Below are 26,100 nucleotides of genomic sequence, written 5' to 3' on the forward strand. Positions count from 1 at the left end.
TCGCCTGAACTGTATGAATTGCTAAGAAGCTGCTAGTCTACAAGGAATTTCCCTTTTCTTTTTTCTTAATAGACACAAAAGTAACTAAACCGCAATAGCAGATCCTCATTTTTTGCCACAGCTCACATCTCTGCAGCCAGATCTGGGTGGGAAAACTACCCAACTTCATTATCTACAATTCACTGAGTGCTTGCTTTGGGCCAGGTGTGGCCACATTGCCTCACCAAAATTAATCTGAATAATTCCATGGCTCTCCATTTTTCTAGATAAAGACACTGAGGTTCAGAGAGGTTAAGTGAATGGCTTGGCCAAGTTTGCACAGCTCAGGATAGAAGTGATGTCCAAACAAGCAAGTCAGATTGCAAATCCAGTGCCCTTTCTGTGATGCTACAGAGTGCCCTGGTCATTCTCTTTTCTTTGTTGGACTGGCATCCGAAGTCTTCTCACAGCCACAAATGAATCCCTGTTTTCCTCTTAACCAGCATTAGAAAAGCAGAACGGCACCAGGTGTGCTTGAGATAATCATGAAAAGTGGACTTGCATTTTCAAATGCAGTTAAGATCCACCACAGTGATACAAGCTAGATCCAGTAAATACTGCTTTACTTAATAGATAGGCTCTGGCCCAGCTGTGGTACACTGAAATGCTCAGGATGTAAAGGGCTAGGCACGGTTCAGTCTATTTACTTTTCATGGGAGAACCAAACGATTAGGTAATTTGTAATAAATTCCTCAGCTGTGCAGAATTTCTGCAGAGACACTATTAATTTGATTAATTAGGAAGAAGCCATCTGACATTTCCTTTTGTGGGGGCCATATATTCTCATAAGCTCTGTGTGGTTTTGAACCAGGGGTGGTAGAAGAGCATTTTTAGGATGTCCCAGGCCTGTACCAAAATTGCTCAAGCAGCTAGACTGATTTCTTTTGTGATAGGAGGTCATTTGCAACGGAAAGATATTCCTGTTGTCCCTTCCACTGCCTTGGTTGCCAGAGGCCATCTGATCTGAAAAAGGCATGCGCAATTCCTCAGCCTGGTCTACAAAATTCCCCATGAGCTGTCCTGGTCCTGGCATTCCATTGGAGTTACTGACCTTTTAGGACAGATAATTATGTGTTGTGGAGAGCCGTCTTGTGTATTTTAGGATATTTTGCAGCACAACCAAAACTATCTCTAGATGTTTCCAAAGGTCATCTGGGGGTCAAAATTACCCCCAGTTGACAACCACTGCAGTAGTGTACTGAGTTCCTTGAGGATGTGGACTCTATATTGTTCTCAGTGTTATTCCCAGAGGCTATCCCTGTGCCTGACACATAGCAGGTACTCTATGCCCTTTGCATGAATGTAGCATAGAGCCCAGGCTCACGTTCTGCTAGGCTCCCTCTGAACAACACACTCTTCCTTATCTGTGCCCAGTGCTTTCCTTCCTTACCTCTGTGTCTTCACTTTTCCACCTAAACTATTTTTCTCCTTCCATCCTCATGTTTTCAGAAGGCATCTTGATGCCTTCAAGATTTTTTTCTTTCAAGATTCTGTTCAAACACCATCTTAACCAAAGCCATCCCTGATCACCCAGATGGAATACATCTCATCATCCCCTGGCCTCCCTAATACTTGTTATCGCTATTTCTTTTATAATATCCAACTCTTTCTGAGCAAGGTAAAATAATCTAGCAGATAAAAGATCAGACTGTGAATTGGAATTATTTTCCATCCTTTACTGCCAGCAACACTAAGGAAAAGTGACTTATCCTTTCTCTCTGAGAGTATTTCCTCGGGGGCAAAATGCGGGTAACAATAATTACCTGCAGGGATTAAATGAGATCATGTATTTAATGGGCATGGCTAAGTTCCTGGCATGTAGGAATGAGTAGCTGTTACTATTTTTCTCACTTTGGGATGGAAGTTCCCTACAGACAAAAAACAAGTTCATGTTCATCCTTGTATCACCAGTTTGAAGGTCAATGCCTGATAAATAGTAAATACTCAACAACTCTATGCATGCACAAAGTTGGTACTTTAAGTTGGAAAATTCTCCAGGACAGTAGAGTCATGGATTCTTCCTGTGCAAGACGAGAAGGAGCCTAGTCTAAGCTCCTCATTTTACATAAGAAAAAAATAGAGGCCAGGGTAAAAATGGCTCGTCCACAGCCACACAAGTCAACAGATGTCAAAGTCACATGCCAGCTAGGCCTGCTGCCCTTCTAATCACCACAGATCACATTCCTTAGAAGTCCAGTGGAGCCTCCCTCTCTCCTGTTTGCAAAGTGGTGACAAGAGAAACTTGCTTTAGCATGTGGGAAAGCTAATTAGAGCTAATTTATTATCTTCTCTCAGAACTAGGATACCGGGTAGAATCTGCTGGAATTCTGTGCTGCAAAGAGAAATGTTTTTGATTATATTTACACATCTGATTTTGAGAAGTACATGGAAACCTAATCATAACTATTATAACCTGCTCACGGGCTCTCAGTATACTTATCCTGGCTACATGAGAAGTTTTCCAGAGTACAGCTTTGGGTTGCATCTTTTTCAATGAAGTTCTTCCCAGGCTATCTTCTGTGGGATTCAAACCCTCTCTGAAGCTGTCTGGAGGGCTAGACAATGTGCGGGTGTCAGGCAAACTGGAAGAGTTTTGGAAAACTATCATCTCTGAGCCTCTGTTTCCCCCTCTGCATAATGGAATAATCATACCTACCTTGCAGGTTTGATAGGAGGAGGAAATGTAATACTATACCTATGTGGCATACACAAGGTCAGGTACATACAGGGAGCATACATTAAATATTAGGTGCCTCAGTAAATGTTACCCTAGGCCTATGAGTATGCCTAGGTGTTTGCTGTAGAAAACTCTGGTCCTGCCCATGAGTGCCAACACATCTTCAGCCTCATTCTAGGCTCTGCACTTGGGGCTAGACAGAGTTATGGGGCCAGCATAATGGGGAGAGATGGCAGGAGTACAATTGAGAAGCCATTTTATTGGAGAATGATGGAGGAACTGTCATGATGTGATTGGTGGAAAGACAGTGGACTTCAGCATTATGTAGACTTGTATTTGAATCTCAGCTCTAGCACTTTCCACTACAGGATCTTGAGAAATTCACTTAACCTCTCTGAGCTTAGTTTTCTCAACTGCGATATGGGAAGGAGTAATTAACTCACATAGCTGTTGTAAAAAGCAAATTTATATTATACGTATAATAATGAACAGTACATAATAAGAACAAAATAACTGAGTATGACAAGGCAGAGGCTGGTCCCAGATCCTGTTAGGCATACCATATATACAGTAAATGTGCTAAATGATTTGGATAAAATTTACTATAATCTGGAATGAATGGGGAATGGAAAAAGGACACTGTACTAGGAGGCAGGACCATATTGGTTTGTATCCCAACTTTGCCAATCAGATAAACACAAACATAAATTCAACAAACATAAAAGTGTAGGGTATCCAGTCACACTCTGCTATTTATGAGGCTGTGGCATGGAGCAGGTATTGTATAGTCTCTAAGACTCAGCTGCCTCATCTGTAAAATGGAGTTAACAATAGTACATATGATGATCTACATCCTAAGAGTCTTATGATGATAAAACAAAATAAATAAGAGGCCTATCAGAATGCCTGATCCAGATGGCAATCAAAAACTTTAAAAGTTATTCTTATTAATAAATAATACAATAGAAGTCTAGCACTCCTATGATCTGAATGTGTATGCACCCCCCAAACTCATAGGTTAAAATCTAATTTCCAATGTGATGACGTTAAGAGGCAGGGACTTTGGGACATAATTTGCTCATGGGAGTGGGACCCTTATGAATAGAATTAGTTCCCTTGTAAAAGAGGCCCCAGAGAGACCCCTCATTCCTTCTGACATGTGAGGACACAGTGAGAAGCTGACATCTATGAGCCAGGAAGTAGACACACATCAGACACCAAATCTGCTGAAACCTTGATCTTGGAACTCCCAGCCTTTAGAACTGTGAGAAATAAATTTCTGTTTTCTATAAGCTATTAAGTTTTGGTATTTGTTATAGTAACCCAAATGGACTAAGATAACTACCTACTAGTCACTATGCTGAGTTCTTTGAATTCAGCAAGAAAAAGGTCCCATTCCTCATCTTCAAGGGGTCCATAGTCCCCATTGGGAGAACAACATGTAATGGACAGCTGGCCTTGGGTTTGGAGGTAATGCTGTAACAGAGGGTATGGCCAATGTTGTGAAGCCCAGAAGGCTAAACAAATTCCTTACTGATGGGAGTGTGAATAAGATGGTTTGGGATGTTCCATAGAGAAGGGACGTTTGAACCCAGACTTGATGTTTGGAAAGAGTTTGGAAAAGAATATGAAATGAGAAATATGGAAAGGGAATTTCAAGTAGAGAAAAAGGCTGAGCCAAAGCATGGTGGTGTGGTTGGGCCTGGATAGTTTCCAGTGAGTAAACATTTTCTGGGAGACCAAGTCTTGAGTGGATGACTAGAGAACAGAGGCAAGCACTAAACCCCCTGTTCTGATTTACATATGATAGGACTCTAGAGTGTTCAGTCTGCAGATGGAGACTGCAGAGGAATCTGAGATAAGATTCCTAAGTAATCTAAGGTCAGATCATGAAGGGTCTTAGGTATCAAGCTAAGGAGGTGATCTTTATCATATAAATAGGCAGGAGGAAAAACCCCTAATATCTGTTGATCAATAAATTGATAGACAAACTTAGAGATATATAAATATTACTGATATATTAATATTTATATGCATAAAGCTATCTCTGTCTATATTTTGTTGTCTTGTTCTTTTGCTAAAAGTGGGTAGGGTAAGAACAGGGGAACGGGGTCGACTTGCTCTTTATTCATCATCATTGCCGCAGCACTTAGCATGTGACACTGAAAGAACTTGAAAAGGTACTGGAATGGGTGAACAAATAAGCTTAATCACTATCTTCTGATGTTTGTGGAAGGAACCAATGAATTTACATCTTGAATGTAGAGGAAGGCAAGTAGTTTCATAAGGCAGGTGGCATTTAATATTGGCATTGTAGATGGGTACAATTTAGCCTTGCAGAAGTGAACTGGTGGTGGGAACACATGTGCAGAGAACAATCTCACTGCCCAATGTATAGTAAAGGGTTGAAGAGCATAAATTCTGGAGCCACAGTTCAAGTTCTAGCTCTGCCATTTAATAGCTGGGGCTTGACAGCATTTCTTAGCTTTATGTGCCTCAGTTTTCTCATCTGTACAATGGGGACAATAAGAGTACTCATCTTAAAGGATTATTGTAGAGATGTAAAGTGCTTATCACAATAAGCTATACATTATAGTGCTGTATATAAATACTGTGTATAATAGTATTTGCTATTATTAATAGTGTTATTGCTGGGCTCTGAATGCCATATGAAGACTGAACACTCTAGAGTCCTATCACACATAAATCAGTTCTTTCTTCATATATTATATCTGAGCAGTCTATATGAGTCTCTTTGACACAGGTCTCTTTGGCACAGATGAAGACCAGAGAGCTTGGGAGTCACTTCTGAAGAGAAGAATGACTGACTAAACAAAGGTGGATGAGGAAAACAAAGAACATATGGAATGCCAGGATTCCAATGGGACTGCTGCATGGTATCAATGAGCAGAGAGATCTGGAGAAACCATGTCAAAGCTTTCCGAGAAAGACCGAGAACAATACCTGGGGAACACCAAAAAGAGAGACGATAAAGAAGGGATGACAGGTCCCTGCAGGCCTGGACCAAGTGCAACACAGAACAAGCAACAAGACCAGAAGAAAGCAGTGTGTCTTGTTATGTTCCTTTTCTAGGCTTTTAATCAGCAGTGGCTTCCCAGCAGGATGAGGCAGGGCTCCAACCATTACAGGTTACCCAGAAGCCACCAGAGAAAAATGGAGAAGGAAAGCCTTGAAGAATGAGCATCGTCCCAGATGTGATGTGGTTGCCATAGAGACCACTCCAGACAGTAGCCAGGAAGGGCAGTGCCTGTCCTCAGAGCAGTTAACAAGCTATTAGACCAAACATGAAGGTGCCAGCAGGTGAGTAGAATGAAGCTGCTACATCACAGCTGTCTGTTTGCTAAGATCAAACAGAGGAAGAAACAGCCATAAATCAGCCAGGCCACTGCAGCCATTGAGTCAAGTTCAGGGGAGCATGACAAGATTTCTTACCTGTAAGTCAAAGCCCTGGGACCACGTCCCAGAGGTAGATGCTCAGAAGAGTGATGGTCACGTTTTCCCAGACTGGCTTGAGGGTTCAAACAAGGTTAAAGCAGAACAAAACTGCACCACTAGCAAACATACAGACAGTAACTAAGAATGTGGGAGAGTGCAGGAAGGCAATAAATACAAGAAGATTTCACAACATGCTCCCAGCATTCAGACAGAACTGAAGACACAACAGGGCTTTGTAGCAGGCAGGAGGATACACACCTCTGGAAACATCCACTGCTTAGTTTTAAGATGGCGAACTGGATTTGAAACTTTCTCAGAGCAAGTGCTTTGGTTCTACTGGACTGCCTCTTCAGGAAAGTGTTCAGAGAAGGGAAGCACAACTACCTACTAAATCTCACACTAAGCACTGAAGATAATGAGCCATTATCTCAGTGAGCCATTTATTGTGTGGTTATGCCTGCCCTCTGAAGAGGTACCGGCTCCTTGGGTCTGCTCTGCCATCTACAAGTACGTCTCTTTGCACAAGTAGATGGTGATGTAATGCCCAAGTTGTTTATGTCTGATTCTTGACTACCTGGAGCCCGACCTCCTGCTTCCTTCCCCTCACACCTGAGCTATATTTAAAATATCACACCTTGCTGTCAAACATGATACTATAGCTCATTTTCTAGCTTAGTCAATTTCCACCTTGCTCTGTGACTCAGCTCCAGGGCTGTCTCATGCATTCATTCATCCACTCATTCATTCTTTCAACAAGAGCTAAATGCTTCCCAAGTACCTGATACCTTCTGGGAGTTCTTCCTCTCTGCTTACCTGTATATCTGCCCTTCCTGCTAATGAAACATATTGCTCTGGGCCAGGATTGTTTATTAATGCTTCTGCTAGCTCACTAGATTTTAGAGTCCTTGAGGGCAGATTGTGTCTTGCTCACAGACTAGCATAGTTTTTAGAATTCAGCACATAGCAGATGCTCAATAAATAATTATTAAAGGATGAGTAAAAGAATATATGAATAAACTGCATTTCAAATTCTATCCAGGTTGCTGTATTCTGAAGGGAATTCTCCAAGCCATCAAGTTGGCCTGGGATGAAATGTTCTCGTGTGCATTACTTAATAAAAAGAGCTCTGGGTCAAATGAAAAATTTAAAGTCAATATGAAATTGATCCTCATCAGCACTTTCTCTTCCAAACATATAGACAAAAGGACATTTCTGAAACATATGTATTAGTGTTGCATTTTCTGCTCTATAGACTCAGCGATCGTTGTCACTGCTAAGTCCAGCTCTCATTAATTTATGGGGCATCCAGCATAATCAGCAACAGGCTTCTTGGCAGCATAAATCAGTGGCCAGCCTAGAATTTGGGAGAGTCTCTAGGCTGCAAACAGAACAATTTTCTTTCATGCTCTTTTCTGTTACAAGTCACTGAGCATTATTTAAATTAAGCTCAAGACCTTTAGGGTAAATCTTCAAGGACCTACCAAGATCATCAGCCAACCTGTCTTCCTCAACTATGCAGGGAAAGAGGATATAGTCAACCATAATAACACATCTGAATAGTACCTTCTTAGGAACTCCTGTCGCACCTTTACACAGTTTAGTAGCCATATAAATAAAGATATGCCCAGAAGGAGAAAAAAGGAGGCAGCAGAGAAGAAAACCAAAATTCTTCTCACTGGAAGAAACACAATGCAATGAAAGAGCCCAATGTACCAGGTGTGACAATCTTGTGCACAGTACCTGGTACTCATCCGTGTTCATCACTTGGCGTGATTGTTGTGATGAGCTGCTGAGGCTGGCTTCAGATAGAACCGAGAAAAAGATTCACGACCTCATGTTTAAGCAGCAGGATGTGAAGTCACGGCATTTCTGGCTGCATTTCCTTTTTCAGATTCTGTAGCACTGTACAGTGTCACAGCCTGAGTGCTCTCCTAGCCAGACACATCTAATGATACCCTATAATCCCTTTGCCTTCTATTATTTTGCTAGGGTATTTGTCTTAGAACATTTGGTTTAGAATGTTTCACCTTTCTCCTAGTTGAGACATAGAGTGGGCCTCAATTGCTTAGAAACCAAGCTGAACTCACAAAGAAAAGAAGATGGGAGAAACTTCCCAAGAGGAATATCTCCAAACTGCAGGTGAAGGTCACAGGGAAGACATGCCTCTGTGTTAAAACTTCAGGTGGTCCTAGTAATGGTACTATGGGAATGAAGCATGGAGAGGATTGTGAAAAGCTGCAGTGAGGAAGGAGCTTTCTCTCAAAGTGCAACCCTCCAAGGTTAGTGGGAAGGGTCTAGGCCATGTGTGTATATCTGTGTGCATGTGAATATGTGTGTGTGTGTGTGTGTGTGTGTGTGTGTTAAGAACTTGAAAATATGATCACAGCAATACTATAAATAAGGTATTATTTCTTTTACAAATGAGCTTCAGAGTGGTTAAGACACATGCCCAAAGCCACAGAGCTGGTTATTAGAAGAGCCAGGATTTGAACCCATCACCCCAGTTTTGAATTTTTTAATCAGTTCAGTTGCCTACTTTTGAAAGCCAACTAAAATTGAGATATGTACCCTCTGGCCTAGCTGAGGAAATTGTCGTGAGCTCCCTGAATTTGCATAAGTCTTGATCACTGTGATCTACTCTGTTCTCCACCCTGTGGCTCCTCCTCTGGACGTGACACAATTCTAGGACATTCTTGCACACACCCTTTGGCTGGTCCCACCTAAGGTACTTGGAATAATTCTCTTTATCCTGAGCCAGTCCTAGTCCAAAGCCATTCTTCATTCTGCTTCATTTTCTTAAAATCTCCATTGATTTATTTTTTATATTTACAAAAGTTACTCATACTCATTGCATCAGATTGAGAAGAGAAAAATAAAAGCCCTTATTATACTGCTGTGTAGAGAAGTTCACTCTTAATAACTTAATGCATTATCTTTAGTCTTTTTAGGTGTCTATAATTACACACCTAAACATATGTTAGGAACAAAATTGGAATCCTGTTGTATATAAAGTTCTGAAGCCTACCTTCATGTCCATATGTATATAATAACACGAAAAATTCTTTAGAAATATATTTTATATGACTGCATTATTCAAGTGTGAAAACTTTAGTAAAGCCTTTTTCTTATTTTTGGAAATTTAGGTTGTTGGCCTTTTGTCAAAATTGCAAGTAATGTGGAAATAAATTTTTTGTCCACAAATTTTTGTTATTTCTATTTTTAGGATTAAATATCATAAGAAGAATTCTGGACTGAAGAGTTACGATGTCATTTTAGAAACTTCCAGATAATTTGTATTAATTAAATTCTCACCAGTTGAGTTCCATTCTACACGAGAAGATCATTTCTTCTGGGAGTGCTCCTCAAAATGGTAATAAATGGTAATTCTTTTAGATGGTCTTCAATTTGTTTGAATGGGAACTGAGTTTAATGAAACATGTTAGGGCAAGACTATGTCTGTTTCATTTTCTAAAAATTATTTTTAAAGAACACAATAATTGTATATATTTATGGGGTACAGAGTGGTATTTTGATACATGTATACAATGTGTAATGATCTAATTAAGGTATTTAGCATATTTCTCACCTCAAACATTTATTAATTTGTGTTGGGAATGTTCAAAATCCTTTCCATTTGAAATTATGCAATAAACTATATCTATAGCCACCCTACAGTGCTATAGAACTCTAGAACTTTTTTCTCCTATCTAGCTATAATTTTGTATTCATTAACCAGATTCACTATTCCCTCCTCCTTCCATCCTTCCCAGCCTCTAGTAACCACAGTTCTTCTGTCTACTTCTATAAAATAAACTTTTTTGGCCCCCACATATGAGTGAGAACATGGGGTGTTTGTCTTCCTGTGCCCGGATTATTTCACTTAATGTAATGTCCCCCAGGCTTATTCCTTTTCCTGTGAATGACAAGATTTTGTTCTTTCTTCATGGCAGAATACTATTCCATTTTGTATCTGTATCTCATTTTTTAAAAATCCATTCATCCGTTGATGAAAACTTAGGTTGATTCTGTCTTGACTAAAGTGAACAGCACCAAAATAAACATGGAGTGCAGACATCTCTTCATCTATGTCATTTTTGTCCTGAGCATATAGCTAAGCTACATTTACATTCCTCTAACAATTAAATTGGTCCATATAACTGAATTCTGGCCAATGGAATATGGATGGAAGGTCTGTCTGCCATTTCCAGAAATGGTCCCTAAACATCTCCAAAGTATGATCTTCCTCTGTCTTTCTCCATCTTCAGAGACCTTAGAGGCCACATGTTGAAGATGATGGTGACACAAATAAGAGGGGGAAACCTAGCTTTCTGAATGGTTGTATTAAGTATCATAATGCACTTTTTAAAATTATGTTGTTGGTTAAGGCAGCTAGCACTGTTCATCCTAACAAATACAGTGAGTGTCTGATTTACTCAATGGTCCCCAAACTAAAAAGCCTCGGATGGCTCTTTGTGTATCTAGTCATTAATCTGCTGTTGGCCAGCATGTGCTTTCACAGAGACCTGTGGGGATCTGTAGCTCCAAAAAGTCAAGCCTAGTGTTCAGCATACAGTTGGGTTTATGTAGGTGTGGGCTTACATGTATTTATGAAATGAATGAAACCTTACAAGAGCCCAGTGACTGTACCTGGCTGACACCTAAGCAAGACTCACTCTGCCATTTGAAGAGGATCATCCACTGGCCTCTGCCTGCTGCTGCTGTTAAGAGCTTTATACCCAGAACAAGCCCATTGCAACTATACAAGGCAACTTACACTGCTTCCCCATAACAAAAGCCCAAATACAGGGAAGAGCCCTTCGGAATAGAGGCTGTTGTGCAGAGGAAAGTGGGGTTTCCCAATATAGTCATTTCTCTTCTCTTGCTAATGCTAATTACAGTTTGCTAAATGTAAACTGGGGAACATCTCGCCCATCCAACAGTTCTAGAAATGGGCCCATTGTCTTCACAGTAACCTAAGAAGAGAAAGCCGTTCCTCCTTCTAAGTCCTTTGTCTGTTTCCCCCTCCAGAACTTTTGGCAAACACAGAGAGATATGCTCAAAGAAGAGGTGAGTTTGGAACTGCAAATCTTCCCAGCCTCAGGACTTCTATTATGGTTGCTTGCTGTGCTACAAAGCTGGAGGTCTAAAGTGGAGGCATGCAGAAGATGCCGTCTGGCTTATAAAGGGTCTAATTACATGTGTGTGCAGCCCTATGTGGCAGTCTGGGAAGCCAATGATACAACTAACTATACTGAAACAACAAACGTGAGCTTCCACTAAGGGCCCCCGCCTATAGAGCCATCATGTTGTCATGTCATTTTCATACATTGTCATTCCTTTCTTTTGTTCTAGCTTCACTTGTTGACTTTTCTCCCCCTATTAAAATCCTCCTCCTTTCAGGACACCATCAAGAGTCACCTCCTCAGGGAAGCCTTCCATGGTTTTATACCACCCATCCCTATCTGAATGAATGTATCTTTGTTCTCTGTTAACCCAATATTTGCTGGGCTTTATCACACTACTTTCAATGCCTACACCTCAGTCATCAAATCCGAAAAACAAGAGTCATCAGTCTCTAAGGTCCTTGCAAGCTTCAAAACTTCATATTTTTGTCAATTAGAACCTAATAAAGCTGAAAAAACTTACCATATGTGGATACTTACAAAACTTTAAAAAATAGTGTTTGCAAAAGACTTCAAATCAATGTATTAAATTGAAATCCAGTATCAAAACAGCCAGTATAGTGCTCTTTTGAAATTGTACATTTTATATCAATAAAATTTCAAAATGTAAAAACCTCTTTATTTTATTTTTTAAATTCTTAGGAATAATAACCAAATCATTTTAAAGTATTAGTAGAAAGATTGTGGCTTTGGAATAAGAAGATTGGAGTGGAGCATAATAAGTTCCTTCTAGCTGAATGACCCAGGCATGATTTAGCATGTCTTTGTACCTCAGTTTCCCATCTGTAAAACGGCAGTAGTGCTGACTTTACTTCGCTAAGTTGTTGAGTAGAATAAATTAGTGCACATGAAACCACTTTATAAATAAAATACAGTATTTGTATTAGTTATAGCAACCAAAAGCCCCAGGTGAGTCTCTCCCTACGCTGAGGACTGCTACCACCACTGCTGGGTTAGACATCTTAAAACACACATCTCAGATTCCCAGAATCATGCTCAACAATATTCACTGTCTCTCTGCCTATAGAATAATGATCTTTCAATAAAAATTTCTTTGATGAGTCTTTGATGCTAACAGTCACAATAACTTTAGCAACTCGTTAGTGGGTACCTACCTTCTGCTAAACATTTGCTAGGCATTGGCCACATAAACAGAAGAAAAGAATTAGCCAGGCTTAGGGTCAAGTCCCACATTTGCAAATAAATATTTGTGTGATCTTGAGAAAATTGCTTCACTTTCAAATCTTAGTTTCCTTATCTATAAATCAGATATGACAATACCTATTATAAAGGATTGTTTTGAAAATTAAAATGTGAACACCTACATAAAGCATGCAGACGCATTACATAACATAGCAGGTACTCAACAAATATTAGCCTCTTTCCCTTTGAGCACCAAGATTCTACAATTCCACAATATAAAGCTTTCATATAAATAGATGTGTGGGAGATGATGGGTGGCTTCTAGCAAGGTGATGTCCGGGAAAGATTTAACCAGAATCTCCATTGCAATATAGCATTGGGCCCCTGCATGCATCTTTCACCCACTGTGCTCATCACCACAATATTTTACAGTGAACATTTAATTCGTTCTATAAAAAGAAAGATTATTCTCAATGATGCATGTGATAAATATGCTGGCTTTAAACCTTTTAGAAATATTAAAGGTTTTACAGCTCAATGTTTGACAGACTTGATTAATCCCTTCCCCACAGAAATATTCAGGAAGATAGCTGTGGTTGGGCTGTAAAGCTCCAAGAGCGTTCTTTGATAACGGTAAAGAAAACATAAAGAACCTTTAAAAAGAGAGATTCTTGTGCCACACAGAATAGACAAAGAATAGGAAGACCCAGAATGCTGCACACTATGATAGTTAGAAGTCAGTGTGGGGGTGGGGAGCGGGGAAACAGTGCTTTAAAACCTCTCTCCTTTGGAGGAGTTTTTAAATGAAAGGCACACATCCAGCCTGTCCACAGGACATTAGTCTAAGAGTTTTCTTCTCTGCTGGATTTCAAAATGGACGATGTGGGAGGGGGCACAGGGCAGAGCAAGGACAGTACGAACTTCAGAGAGGAATGAAATGGAATGCACCGTGGCCCCTTCTCAGACTCCCAGACTATGCAACAGCCTCCTACGTGCTTGTTCAGCCACCAGAGCTATTTCTTGCACAGACCTCTTCAATCCCCACTGAATTTTGAGCTCCTCTAAAGAAAAGGAAATATGTTTTGGCTATTTTTCCCCTCAGCACCTAGCCTAGCTTTCGTACATAATAGGTGCCTCATGGGTCTTAAGCAGATAGAGTTGGCCTTTCATAAACCGGTTATGAAATTGTCTAATAACACAAGCAGTGAAAAAACTCCTACTTAAGAACGATGCTTACATCATTACTAACAGATTCTACCTTCTTTCATCCCATGCAACAAAAGGAAACAGAGACTAAACCATGGAGACTTACTAATAAAACCTCACTCAGCAAATGCCTATCGAGCACTATTACTATCCTAGCTGAGCTGGACATGGTTTCCAGCCTCATTGCCTTGTGAAGAAAACCCTGTCAGCATTGTGGTAGCTACTATAATGGAGGCATGTTTAGAAAACCATGCAAGACAAAGGAAGGTACACCAAACCTAGTGTTTTAGTCCACGAGAGATGTCAGAAAAAGCTTAGAGAACGAATGCCAGGCACTGAAGCCGAATGTTAAGGACAATGCAATGAGAGATTAGGGAAGGATGCACGCTATATCATGCGCAGTTTTGATCTGTGAACTTCCATTGCAACTCCAAATAGAACGCTTGTTCTGTTAACCAACCTCCCTCACAAAATCTCAGAGTGTCAGCCCACTTTGCTCTGAGGTTTTCTTTAATATCCAGGTCAATCTCTAATGCCAACCCCTATTCTATTTTTCTGGAAGCATTTCCCAACAAGAAACACCAACATATTTGCCACAAGATATTATGGGGGCAAAGGTGTAATTCAATTACGTGACTTAATCAATTCAAATGGCTAATGTACAAGAATCTCAGGATGTCATCCAGCCTTCAACTGAGGGCGAATAATTGTTCCATAATTTCTTAATTCTCCCACAAGACAGTTTAAATTAAAGGATGTCAATTTGCAAAGCCAGACTGCATTGTGTTCTTAAATTGGGCCTGAAATAGCCACACGATGAAGGGTAATAAGGCAGATAGCGCAGCCCAGAGTGCCTGGTGCTGTGCAAAATTGTTTAATATGGTCAGACCCTTTAATCTTCGTATCTATTGATGCAGAAAGCAGCATATTTCTGTCACTTATGATAAGAAACATTACTTTTTAAATTCCTTGGTGAGACCTGCAGATCTTAGGCAGTCAAGATAGCAGGACTCTCTATTTCTGTTTCTGTGAACATTTCTTTTTTCCCTCAAATTGGTTTTATTCTAATCCATTTAGTCTCCAATCTAAGTCAGAGACAAGTAACCCTGAATGGAACCACACGGGAGGAGGATAAAGGCATGCACCTTTCAGTTCTCAGATTCTGCTGGCTACCACCTCATTGAATAAGTCAGTGATTAAATAAATAATGAACCTTGGGGTATTAACTACAGGACAGGCAGTTCCAGAAAGGAAGAGTATTGGAGCCTCTTCTGAAAGAAACAAAATCCTGCTCAAAAGTGGAGGACAAGGTATTGGGAAGGGATGATTGGAACTGTTTTCATGAAGTAGCCAAGCACTTTACTCACCAGTGTCCTAGAAAACAGCTCAGTCAATGTGTCCAGGATGGGTGGGGGTGATGCTGGGGAAAGGGGGAGCCCAGGGTCTGGATTGGAGAAACTGGATGATGTCTTCCCAAGATTGCCAGGGCCACAAGGCAGGAATCGTCATGGAGAGAAGCCAAGGAAGTAGCTGTAATGAAAAAACGATGTCAGTTTTGAAGGCAAATCAAAGGAGAAAAAAGAAAAAGTACAACATGGCCATCACAATGGGGCTTGAAGCGAGTGGATCGGGGTGAAGTGTCTTATTCGAAAGTGTGTGTGGTACATGTAGGGGAGGTGGTCACGGGGCACAGAGAGTCATAGGACATGTGCTGGGCTAAACAACAGGGAACTTGTCAGGGTCTCTGTGCCTAGTACTGTGCTGGACTATGGGAAGGATATGAATAAAAGCAAACATGTTCATTCATCTTTATTATAACCTAGTCCAAAATGTTGGACTAGGTTATACGTACACAGGCTAAAATTTCAAAGGTACAAATTGTATATTTTTCACTTGTATGAATCTGCCTGTATGATAAATACCTTAAAGCAGGATTATTGGATAAAGAAAATATGTATTTTAAATTTTGATAGATATTATCAAATTACCATTCACAGGGTTTGTACAATTTTACATGCTCTTCAGCAAATGTATGAAGAGATACCTTTTCCATATCTTCATTGCTATAGTTTGGATGTTTGTCTCCCAAACCTCATGTTGAAATTTGATACCCAGTTTTGAAGGAGAGGCCTAATGGCGGGTGTTTGGGTCACAGGGGTGGAGCCCTCATGAAGAGCATGATACTATTCCCACAGTAATAAGTGAGTTCCTGCTCTGTTAGTTCTTATGAGAGCTGGTTGTTAAAAGCAGCATGGCGCCTCCCTCCCCTCTATCTCTTGTTTCCCCTCTTGCCCTGGGATCCTTGCACATGCTGGCTCCCCTTCCCCTTCCACCATAAGGGAAGTAGTCAGAGGCCCTTCTGAGAAGCAGATGTTGGCACCATGCTTTTGGCACAGCCTGCAGAACTGTGAGTCAAACAAATCTTTTCTGTTTATAAATTACCCAGTCTCAAATATTCCTTCATAAAGACACAAGCAGATTAAGGACAGAGCTAGTCACAGAAATTTATCTCAATAGATGTTAGATTATAAACCATAATGATGCTGACATTAAATGAATTATCATAGCATTTTAAGCATAATTTTTTAGTTTTTATATGTACTAATTCATTTATCCCTAACAGCAAACCACTGATATAGGTACTATTATAATTGTCGTTAAACAGATAAACAGAAGTATGCAGAATGTAGGAAACTTGCTTATGACCACTGCTGTGAAGGGCAGAGCCAGGATTCTACCTTGGTACCTGGCAGTCTTTCAAACCCCAAACTCTTAACTGTTAGCTCGTTTCAGGAAATGGTATGTTATTGATGGTATATGTTAGAACAGATACACACAAATAGGAAACCTGAGGGGGGTGTGTGTATGTATATGGGAAATCAAAAAGAGACCAGTTTTTTCAATTTTAATGAAAGCAGACACAGGCTATTAACTGGGGAAATGTTGGGCTATAGTGATTGATAAGCAGACCTCTAAGAAAAAAACATTAACAAAATATGTTCTCACTTTTTTTCTACCCCTTTCACTAGAAAAAATAATTCTATGAATATTGATGATGTGTTAGAAAGATCAGAGCTGCAAAAACAAAAGTACAATGTGGCCAAAAGCACATGGCACTTTAAGTAACACAGGCCTGGGTTCAAGTTCAAATTTAACCACTCTTGCTGGATGACCTTAGAAATGTTACATTAACTATATGAGCCTCATTTTCTGCAAAAGGAAAAAAATGAGTCTATAAACCCAGGAAAACGTTATGATGGCTAAAACCAAAATATAAAAAGTACCAATCACTCAACAAATAGAATTAATTATAAGCAATTTCTACCCTCCTGTTTAATCTTACTCTTTCTTCTTTTTTTTAAAGACCTTCAGCTTTAATCAAATTAGTTTATTTACTTTTCTTAAACATAATGAAATTTTCCAGTCTGCTTTCATCTCTGCATTCTGCTTTCTCTTGCTGAAATAATCCATTAAGTGGCCCAGGTCTACATCAAATGCCACCAACTCCAAATTTCTAAGTAGTGTTATATTCTACCTCTTCTTTTTTTTTTTTGAGATGGAGTCTCACTCTGTCACCCAGGCTGGAGTGCAGTAGTGCATTCTCGGCTCACTGCAACCTCCACCTCCCAGGTTCAAGCAGTTCTCCTGCCTCAGCCTCTGGAGTAACTGGGATTACAGGTGTGCACCACTATGCCCAGCTAATTTTTCTATTTTTAGTAGAGATTCAGTTTCACCATGTTGGCCAGGCTGGTCTTGAACTCCTGACCTCGTGATCATCCACCTCAGCCTCCCAAAGTGATGAGAGTACAGGCGTGAGCCATCGCACCCAGCCTCTTCTACTACTCTTAACACATTAATCATCATAACACCAGCAGTTAACAAATTCTTTACTATGTACCAGGCACTGTTCTAAGCACTTCATATACTTCGGCATATCTCATTTAACACTCTTTAGAAGTCATTGCTGCTGCTGTTATTCCCCCTTAGACACTGTCATGAATGGCAGTCACTATTTGCATGCCTTTTCTGAACAACTGGACTAAAGGATCTAACTAGCAAAGATGCCATGTTACACTGAAATATTAGTGCAATATTTAAACTTGTAGGCGTTGGACTCAGAAAACCTGAGTTCTAGTCTTGGTCCTGATCCTAGCAGCTCTGTAATATTTGGCCAACATCAGAATTTGAAACACTGGTTGGCAAATGGTAAGTTTGGAAAATGTCAGCTTTTAAAATTATTATTTTTAAATGTACAGAAGGTTTTCAACAGAAGGTGTTCATCACTACTTTATTTTTTTTTAATCACCACTTTGCATATGCGATTCCCTCTGCCTTTACTGCCTTCTCCCACCCTCACACATCATTCTACTGCCAACTTGAAGAACTCAGGGTCTAGGGCTTCAAGATCTAGCTCTAGTATCTGCAAAGCCAAAGTCTTCCTTGATAATCTTCTTTCCAGGAAGAGCTTCTTCCATTGCACCCTCTATTACCCTATATTACCCTTCATACCCAGTTTTTTTGTACCACTCATCTCATTGAGCTGATGCTGCAATACTTTATGGCAATTCCTGCTCAGAACTGTGGGCTCCCTGAACATGGGGACTGTCTTAGTCCCCAGTACTTAGCACACTATTGAAATAAGGCAGCTACTCACTAAGTATCTATTAAATGAATAAATTGATGAATTAAGTGTAAATACCCGAATGATAACAGAAGTCACCAATTCTTAATTCATTCCTGTATAATTTCCTGAAAAGTCTTTCAATCTCCCAGTCAAAGCATAGAAAAGACACTGTACTAAAACTAAATGTTTTATAAATATAGATGAGAGAGTTATGTAAGGAACTAGTTGCTTTTCTATCAGTCACATATTCACTCACCACACTGCCAAGCTATTGATGCTTTAGTGACAGACATTACAAAATGATAGAATCACTAGTAATCTATAAACTCAAGACATTAACAGACTCTGTTTGCCAGTCTGATATAAGCAGAGCATTATGGAGGGAAGATAAGAATTAACTCATAAGGAGAGGGGCAAGTAAACATTCTATTAAAAGGAGAAAAATCTCAAATGAATATAATCTCCTTCCATTACATTATAAGCATTAAAATTAATGGTGTTGGTTTTTCTGTGGCTTGGTTAGTCATTGTATTTAACAAGCTGAAGTTAACTTCATAGGGAAAAAAATAAATTAAATGTGCAGGTGTCTCAGGAAACTTCATTTTCTGAATGAATAGCCAAGTTGATGCACATCACCAGAATGTCTGACAATCAGTTTTCCATACTTGTGTGTTCTAAATAGGAAAAGAAACCAACTCTTCATTTACATTATATTGCAAATCACTTCTTGCCTGCTGAACGGCATTCAGCTTCAGTAGGTGGCTTTCACCGCAGGGCCCCGACCACGGCATTGGATGATTAATGCTAATTTGAAATGTTTTCTTTGTGGGGGGATGGGCACACTATCTTGGTTTATATGAGGCTGAGGAAATTTTATGGTGGGTGACTGACTCAAAGGCCAACAGCATGTTTGCCATCAGATAAAAATTCACATTCACAAACATACCGAGACAAGTCAATTATTCCCTGATTCACCATTCCCTGGGTCCCTTTGTGTAAAGAAACCTATTTATACTCCCCATCAGATGAATATACAGAATCATAGTAAACAAGCCCTTGATTCCACTATTCTATATTGTATTTCCCAGGGCACCTTCCATCATGGAAGTCATTAGTTTTGGTCTTTTTGTTCCCGATTTATCAAAACAGACATTTTTGCTAGTGACTTCAGTTTTACTCCTAGACACCAAATTGTTAGAAGACACAATTTCGGGCCATTTGAAAAAAGAAACAAAATGTGCTTTGTAATCTTTTGGTGAGGGTGACTAAGAATTTATTCTTCTCTAACTTGATGACTAATAGATAAATACAAAATCAGTGCCCAAAGCTTATTATTCTTTCCCCCTTTCTTACTTCAATCATTCAAAGAAACAAACCCATCCTTGTGTTTTATCATCAATACAATAGACTTAGATGATGTACAAATGAGGAAATTAATCTGAATCAACATCTGAAAAAAATATAAATTAAATTAACATGTACATTATATTTTACTTGTCAAATTAGTAATACTCTCTAAAAAGTAAATAATATTTGGTGTGGGCAAGAGTTCTGGGAACAGTTTCTCCTACACTCCTCTGTGGGTAGCCCTGTTCCTAGGTGCCTGCTCCTCAGGCAGTGCCTGAGCTCAGACCAGCTGGAATGGAATCCTGCCTCTAGCACATTTTCCTGTATTACCCTGGGTGAGTTTCCTTCCTTTTCTGAGCTTGAGTCTCTTATTTTTCTGTTTTTTTTTTTGTGAGTATTTGAGGTAAACCAACTTGCAGCATGGTGCCTGTTATAAAGTAGGCACTCTAGGCTCTCTATAATCGAGAGCTATAATGAAATGAAAGCTGCTTCTGTGCTTTCAGTGTTTTCCTACTATGCTGGGCGTGATCATCAGTGAGTACTTGAGATATACTAACAGACTAACGTATATATGCATAAATATCCAACGTGCATAGGACCATATTTTCTGTTATATATGTATAAGTCAATGTGTTTCAATAGGTGAAAGCTAATTTCCACATGGGTCTTGACCTTTAAAATTATTGAATATGCTGCTTAAGTGACAGGATTCTTTCTATACCTGACAGTGATTTGCAAAATTAGGTATCTAGAAGGCTAAAACATATTTTTATGAACAAAACAATGGTGTAACAAGCCTGGGAATATGTTACTAAGCCTGACTACAGCAAAATCTTGGTGGCTATCAAGGGACCATGCTTCTCCCCGCATGCTCCCAGAACAGCTAGGGAACTTTATGCAGGGAAGCTATGGACAGGCATCTGAGAAGAGTCCAAAGACCCAGTGAGTATGAGGCACTCTGCACATAGATTGGAGAACTGGTTTTTAGACTGGCTGCATATTGGAGTCCCCTGGGGAACTTTATATATTAATGAAGTGCTGGCTCCACCCCAACCTAGTGCATCACAGTCTATGTGGGTGAGCTTGCACATAGAAAATTTTCTATAAGCACCTCAGATTTGCAGATGGTAGCTCAAACTGGGGTGGGGTTGGGGGGAAGAAAGAAATCACTAAAGTAGAGGAATGTTTTGATTGTTTTGACTGGCTGATGATCATTCAAAGTGGTGATCTTTCAGAAGGCTGAAAAGTGGAGAAGAAATAAGAGGAAACAGAATACAAGAAAGAGACAGAAAGCAGGAAGAGTGGCATGGAGACCATGGTTATGAGGGGTAAGTGGTAATTAAACCAGGGTGATGGGTGCTTCCCTGAGGACTCTGGAGGATCTTAGAGGTATGAGTGACTGGAGTTGGGGGACTGGAGCCATAGCAGGTCTGTAGACTAGAAATGAGAGGGTGGACAGCAGCCACAAACATACATACCATTTCTCCAGTCTTTGAGGGGGTAATGCCACACCTGGGGAATGAAATGGGGATAATGGGGAAAGTGTGTGTGGATAAAGTGAGGAAAGAGAGTCACTTCTGCCACTGGGTCTGTGACTGCAACTTTTCACCTCATCCCTTTCATACCTCCTTGTCGTCCTATTTTCTTTTCTTTCTTCTTCTTCTTTTTTTTTTTTTTCTTGAGATGGTGTCTTCCTCTGTTGCCTAGGCTGAAGAGCAGTGGCACAATCATGGCTCACTGTAGTCTTCAACTCCTAGGACCAAGTGATCCTCTTCCCTCAGCCTCCCAAATAGCTGGGACCCCAGACATGCACTACTATGCCTGGCTAATTTTTAAATTTTTGTAGAAACAAGGTGTCCCTGTGTTGTTCAGGACAGTCTCAAACTCCTGGCCTCAAGGGATCTGCCCAATGCTCTAGGATTACAGGTATGAGTCACCATGCTCAGCCAATGTCTTTCTGTTTTCTGTTTTTTCACCTGAAAAGCTATTTTCTCCATCACCATGCAAAGACCATCAAATATTACCCCTTGTGTAAAATCTTTTCTAATCTCCTCTGGCACAATGAACTGTATCTCTATTCAGTAAATAAGCATTTCTCTCTGAATACACTGCACATTCCCACAGTCACAACTCATCACATTGTATTAATCTGTGGCTTAAACATATGCCCTTGCCAAAGGCTTCATGACTAAAACACCAAAAGCAATGGCAACAAAAGCCAAAATTGACAAATGAGATCTAATTAAACTAAAGAGCTTCTGTGCAGTAAAAGAAACTATAATCAGAGTGAATAGGCAACCTTCAGAATGGGAAAAAATTTTTGCAATCTACCCATCTGACAAAGGACTAATGTCCAGAATCTACAAAGAACTTAAACAAATTTACAAGAAAAAAGCAAACAACCCCATCCAAAAGTGGGCTAAGGATATTAACAGACACTTTTCAAAAGAAGACATTTATGCAGCCAACAAACGTGAAAAAAAGCTCATCATCACTGGTTATTAGAGAAATGCAACTCAAAACCAAAATGAGATGCTATCTCATGCCAGTTAGAATGGAGATAATTAATAGTCAGGAAACAACAGATTCGGAGAGGATGTGGAGAAACAGGAATGCTTTTACACTGTCAGTGAGAGTGTAAATTAGTTCAATCATTATGGAAGACAGTGTGGAGACTTCTCAAGGATCTAGAACTAGAAATACCATTTGACCCAGCAATCGCATTACTGAGTATACTCCCAAAGGATTATAAATCATTCTACTATAAAGACACATCCACACATAATGTTTATTACAGCACTGTTCCCAACAGCAAAGACTTGGAACCAACCCAAATGCCCATCAGTGATAGACTGGATAAAGAAAATGTGGCACATATACACCACAGAATACTATGCAGCCAAAAAAAAGGATGAGTTCATGTCCTTTGCAGGGATATGGATGAAGCTGGAAACCACCATTCTCAGCAAACTAACACAGGAACAGAAAACCAAACACTGCTCATAAGTGAGAGTTGAACAATGAGAACACACGGACATAGGGAGGGAACTGCCATACACCTGGGCCTGTCAGGAGGTAGGGGGCTAGGGAAGGGGTAGCATTAGAATAAATACCTAATGTAGATAACAGGTTGATAGGTGCAGCAAACCACCATGGTACGTGTATACCTATGTAACAAACCTGCATGTTCTACACATGTATCCTATAACTTAAAGTATAATAAAAAATAATAATTTAAAAACATGTGCTTTTGCACCTGCATTCTCAATCCTGAGTGTTTTTCTGTTATCCTTGGTCTCTGCCACAGCACCCAGCACACAGTATAAATTTGATGTATATATATATAAGAGCCTACAGCACTGTAGTAGACATTTATGAGGCTAGTCTGAACAACATCCTTTTTGTAGTTTGGAGAATTGTCCCGCCTAGCTCAACCTATGGGATTCTGGAGGAACTGTCAATCATAGTGACTTTGAGTAGCAACTTTCTAAACTTGAGTCAGCTATCCAAACCTTCCCAGAAGAACCTCCTCACTCATCCCATGGAATTAGGCACATCTGATAATCTTTGCTTACAATCAAATGATAATGATAATAACAATTAATGCTTCTTGAACACTTATGATGACCCAGGCACTGTTCTAAGTGCTTTACATTTATTAATTCATTTAATCAGCACAACAACACATGAAGTAGGTCACTGTTAATATAATTTTCAAGCAAAGAAACTGAAGCACAGGGAGGTTAAGTAACTTATCTAGGGTCACTCAACTGGCAAATAGTGGAGTTTGGCTTAAACTCAAGCAAGTTGTCTCTGAAGTCTGTTCCTTTTTACCTTTACCTTATTCTACTCTCAAAGATTCTCACCTGATAGTCCCTTTGTGCTTCTTTAGCTATTTTTGTTTTCTTCTCTTCTAACGCATACAAAACAGTGCAATAGAATGTTTACTTGCCAGTCTTTCACCACTAGACCATGAATTCCTTGAGAATGAGACCCTGTCTGATGTCTCTGAATCCCAGGAACCCTGAACAATTCCTGACAGAGAGTAGATATAAATCATGCATTTCCAAACAGTTGAAACTGCAGAAACATTCATAGAAATTAGCAAATTTTCCAACTTTCTCTGAAACAATTACTTTATTGCAATGGTTCTTCAACTTTAATTGGCATCAGACTCATCTAAAGGGCTTTGTTAAAACATGATTGTTGGGCTCCACACCTAGAGTTTTTGCTTCAGTAAGTCTAGGGTGGCACCTGAAAATGTGCATTTCTAGCAAGTTTCTAGGTGCTGCTGCTGCTGCTGCTGCTGGTCTAAGAGAATATTGCAGAGAGATTCATAAAGGTGAACGCCCTGCTTTATTCAATCCTCACAGTCATCTTTCTCAAAACATACTAAGGTACTCAAGAGAATATTATATTTTGGGGTAGATATGAAAAGCTCTGAGACTAAAGGGAATTTTAGCCTTTCCTGTAGAGGAGCCTGAAAGAAGTATATAGTACATATTATAGTCATTCACTAACAACCCAGTCGGAGGCTGGCTTTATTTTCTAGGGGAGAAAAATACAGAAATCATGTAAGTTAGCAAATGACATTTATAGCAGAAGCCAAAATCAAATGGTGTATGTTTTGTTCTAGATACTCCAGAGGCAACTAAACCAACTGTTAGTGTACTGTGTACTTTTCACTGGAATTCTCTGTGCCTGGCACTCAGGATACAGTGAGAAGCCAAGCAACCCTGGTCCCTGCCCTCAGGAAGCATACAGTCTATCAAGAAAGGACAGCAAGAGACAAGCAAACATATAAGGAAATAAAATAATTGAGATCAGGAAATGCTGTAACAAGGAAATAAACAGTGTGCTAAAATAAAGAATATGGGGTGGCAGGGGTGTGATACCAAGTAGCTAGTCAGACATAAACCGGGCAGAAAAGGTCCCTGTCACCCCCAAGAAAGTCAGGGGACCATCAGGTGATAGTCAGGAGATTGTTAACTGTTGCCCTAAAATAATAATTGGTTACAGCCAGTGCGTTGGAAAGGCAGGCTCTCTATAGATAGGAAAATCCTGAAACTGGTGATCAGTAGCTTCCTGGTAAGATTTCAGGAGTTGGGTAAGAGGGCTCACACATGAGCACTAAGAGGCAAAATGGCAGGGTTTAACTTGTATATGGCTTCCTAGGGCAGAACGCCTCAAGTGAGCATGCATACAACTCAGTAAACACACTGCACACGCTCCCGAGGCACTAGCAGGCTCCTGCGCGTGTAGACAGCCAACCCCAAGGGAAGAATTAGGGGAGAAGGGACACCTGACCCTGGAAGTATGCCAACGTACGAGACCCCAGGCCAAAGGGTCAAACCCCGCACTTCTCCTTCAAGTCACCCACTTGGGCCTCTTCCAAGTGTACTTACCTTTCTTTTTTTTTTTTTTTTTTTTGAGACGAAGTTTCACTCTTGCTACCCAGGCTGGAGTGCAATGGCGCGATCTCGGCTCACTGCAACCTCCGCCTCCTGGGTTCAGGCAATTCTCCGGCCTCAGCCTCCGGAGTAGCTGGGATTACAGGCACACACCACCATGCCCAGCTAATTTTTTATATTTTTAGTAGAGACAGGGTTTCACCGTGTTGACCAGGGTGGTCTCGATTTCTTGACCTCGTGATCCACCCGCCTCGGCCTCCCAAAGTGCTGGGATTACAGGCTTGAGCCACCGCGCCCGGCCCGTGTACTTTCCTTTCTTTTGTTCCTGCTCTAAAGCTTTTTAATGAACGTTCACTCCTGCTCTAAAATTTGCCTCTGTCTCTCCTGTTTTCTGTCCCTCCTTCAAATTATTTCTTCTAAGGAGGCAAGATTGCTGCAGACCTGTATGGATTTGCCACTAACAGTGGGAGGTATGGTATGTGCTCATTTTAGGTAGGGAGGTTAGGGGAGGCCTCTTTAAAAAAGTGATATCTTAAATTGATCCCACAAAGATGAGAAAATGCCAACCTCCTGAATCGCCAGGAGAGAATATTGAAGAGGGATTCATAAAGGTGAACACCCTGGTCTTAGAAGGAGCTTGGCATGCTTTAGAAACCTAAAGGAAGCTGATGTGCTTGACACATGGTGTGAGGTGAGCCTTGTACTTCACAGGGAAGAGTCTGGATTGGATTCTTAGTGCAATGGGAAAAAACTAGAAAGGTTTAAGCAGAAGTATCATATCTGATTTGCATTTGAAAAGATCATTCTGGCTGCCCCGTGGAGAAAGGTTTGTAAGGGGCAACAGCAAAAGGGAACGGATCAGTCAGGAGTTAATTTCGTCATGCGCTGTGAAATATGAAACACGCAACGGCTTGCAGGGAGTGGGAGAGGGAAGAGGTTTATCAGATGCACCAATTAAAACTTTACAGCCCTTTCAAATAGTCCGCTCACATCACACAATTTAAAGACAACATA

The 26,100-nt window shown here is 40.3% G+C and overlaps 1 protein-coding gene and 1 long non-coding RNA gene across 5 annotated transcripts in view; one reads left to right on the plus strand and one right to left on the minus strand.

Annotated features, from left to right (window-relative positions):
• DAB1 (DAB adaptor protein 1) overlaps positions 1-26,100 on the minus strand; it is a 1,273,242-nt gene that overhangs the window by 882,983 nt on the left and 364,159 nt on the right. For all 4 annotated transcript variants that reach the window (XM_078331967.1, XM_078331988.1, XM_035253001.3 and 1 more), the window contains exon 2: positions 15,072-15,234. The gene's annotated coding sequence lies outside the window, so the exon portion shown is untranslated. The remainder of the gene's footprint in view (positions 1-15,071; positions 15,235-26,100) is intronic.
• On the plus strand, positions 5,626-11,815 carry LOC118143186 (uncharacterized). Its single transcript, XR_004727420.3, has 4 exons — positions 5,626-6,037; positions 8,211-8,451; positions 9,396-9,542; positions 11,201-11,815. It is a non-coding gene; the product is annotated as an uncharacterized LOC118143186 (long non-coding RNA).

The sequence above is a fragment of the Callithrix jacchus genome, chromosome 7 (genome assembly GCF_049354715.1).
Source record: "Callithrix jacchus isolate 240 chromosome 7, calJac240_pri, whole genome shotgun sequence".
NCBI classification, from domain to species: Eukaryota; Metazoa; Chordata; class Mammalia; order Primates; family Cebidae; genus Callithrix; species Callithrix jacchus.